Raw genomic sequence first — 2,994 nt, 5'->3', positions numbered from 1 at the left:
TTGTCCTTTAGTGTGTTTCCCTGCGTGGCCACATCCGTGGTAGGTCCACTCCGACTCGTTGCAGGCAAAGGGAGGCTGTGGGAAAACATCGATAGTGCCGCAGCCTCCCGTTCACGAACGCTGTCGGCCGTCATGCTCAAATCAGGGCTCTATTGGTTCGCACGTGGGAGTTGATTGGTTTGGTCAAACTTTCAACACCAACCACCCACTGCCGCATATGCACTCTCCAACCCCGATACCTTCAATAGTTCGTTGTACGGTGTCTCCGGTCCTCCTGTCGTGTCGTCCGATCACGGCTGGGCAGAATCACCTCAGTTGTAGTCCGCTGCAGCCTGTGTCCACATATATATATGATTATATTCCTTTACTCCAAAAGCAAATTCCAGGAATAACGGGACAGCAAACCAGGAAACGGCACAAAAACTTTATTGTGCGCTAGCTTTTCAAGGACCTTGAAAAGCTAGCGCACAATAAAGTTTTTGTGCCGTTTCCTGGTGTGCTGTCCCGTTATTCCTGGAATTTGCTTTTTGAGTAAAGGAATCTAATCGTATTACAGTGGCTGCTGCTACCACTGACGGCACCAACGTCGCAGGAAAGGGGACTGCTTGGGCAGTGAGCTGACGAATATATATATATATATATATATCAATCCGAGTCGCTCCTTAAGCATCCCCAATCCAGAGACCGGTGGAGAAACCGGTATTTTAATATAGTATTGAAACGAAGTCCCACACGCGCTCTCAAAAACCTCTGACACGGTACACCAGGCTTCAGTTCATATCCATCTATCTTTTTTATCTTTTTTACCTTTCCATATTATGGGTTATATTCTTCATTGATGATGATACCACTCTTTTGGTGGTCCATAAGATGCTAAAACACGGTTAGAGCGGTGACCCGTACACACTATTCCGTCATGGACAGTAAGACATGCGTTGAGGGCATAGAATTGAGAAGGAATTACCCACTAGCCAGGGAAGCTATAATCAAGTCTGTTGAACATGTACGGACACATCGCTGAGAGACTATGTATATCAACACGTCTAGTACAGTACCTATACGAGTTTTGGTATCAGTATGGTACGGACAATATAAGGCTTTAACATCTAATTGTTTATAATATGTACATCGCCAACATTTATCACAAACAGAAGGTATAATGTTGAGATATGTGTAGTAAGCAACATTACAAGATGGCGCTCAAATTGTGGTTACGCGATGTACAAGCATGAAAGTCCTTTTACTATGTTTATGCTTTATACAAACACGGAAGTATATGTAATGGCAAACTTTGTGTATAACGTTGTGTGAACAAGCCACTACAGTGGCGAAACGCGTCACGGCGGGTTTATGAGAGGAATAAACCCCCACATGGATATGAACTGAAGCCTGGTGTACCGTGTCAGAGGTTTTTAAGAGCGCGTGTGGGACTTCGTTTCAATACTATATTAAAATACCGGTTTCTCCACCGGTCTCGCACCACCCCTTAATGGATTGGGGATGCTTAAGGAGCGACTCGGATTGATTGAAAATTGCGTCCCTTTGATCGGCCATGGGTATTCTGACAGATGAGATGAGATGAGAGGAGGATGCGAGGATAAGCTACTCACGATGCGACCACTTTGACAACGGGGACATTCCTGAAGTGCCGCACGCTATCCGAAGGAAACGGGATACACCGTGCAGGTAAGAACGTTGCCTCGTTATATTTAAGTGTGAGCTATCTCTGTAATACATTTACATCTCTGTCCATACTAACGAGCATTGGACTTACGGAGGGATGAATTGAACATTCTACACATTAACCCACGTGGAAACGCATTCCACCCAAATAGCACACTGTCATAACCCGTGGACCAGGGGAACTCTATATTATATAGAGGAAAACTCTCCGACACTGACACCGGATACTACATTCATAAGGGATCCCTCTGGCTTCCCAGAGAATCAAGGATGGAGGAAGAAAAGGAAAGAAGGGAGGCGGCACAGACATTATTTGCGAGGGCACCAAGCATTGGGAAACATGCACAGACCATAACACCAAAGGAGAAAACCATTTATGAAACCCTGAGGAGATTTGAAAAACTACACAAACAGGAAACCTCCAAATCGTGGGAGGTGACATCTCTGCAAGACTATATTGATAAATCAATGGTGCCTAGAGGATTGAGGATATACATAACCCCCTCGTATGACTCTCCAGATCCCCAAATGTTGGAGGATTGGTCAATCAATTCTGCGACCAGTTCCAGAAACATGCTGGAAATATTGGTGAAGTATGCTTGGTCTGACAGGGAGAAAATCAAACAAGAAATAGAGCAATTAAAGGGTGTGCTGAGCACACATGATGACCAAGAAACTATCAAGAAGTTTCTAGACGAAATGAAGAAACGTCTAAAATTAATGGAGGATGACATTTAAAGGAGAAAACAACGTAAACTGCATGGAGATTGCGGAGATTACGAGTCCGGCAGAGTCCTAACATATAGCAAAAAATACGATCACCTATATGAAAAAGTTCAAGTCCCAGAGAAAAATATATCGCAATATCAGGAACAAGGCGATGAGGACTTAACAGATCAAAGTGACATTAATACCGAAGACTCGGAAACAACGAGAACATCTGAAAGTTCGATCTCGGACTCAGAGGCGGCAACCAGACCAAAAACAACTTTTTTAGACGAGTACCGGCTCATGAAACAGAGCCGGCAAACAACGAGGTCAATGTCCAGGATGAACCAGAAGGAGGACTCACCGAACCCGAGAGGAAGGGGAAGAGGGAGAGGAAGGGGTACCAGAGGAAGAGGAGGAAAAGGTCCCGACAGAGAAGAGAGAAGAGAGAAAAATATGGAGTACATGGGAAAAAAAAAACATACTCCAAGAAGAACCAATAATGGATGATTTAATGGTAAATCAAACAATTGTGAACTTAACAACCAAAACTTTGAGCAACAAAGATAAAAGAACACTGTGCTTAGGTTTGTCTTTTTGTCC

The sequence above is a fragment of the Triturus cristatus genome, chromosome 7 (assembly GCF_964204655.1).
Source record: "Triturus cristatus chromosome 7, aTriCri1.1, whole genome shotgun sequence".
Classification (NCBI taxonomy): Eukaryota; Metazoa; Chordata; class Amphibia; order Caudata; family Salamandridae; genus Triturus; species Triturus cristatus.
This window is presented reverse-complemented; position numbering follows the sequence as displayed.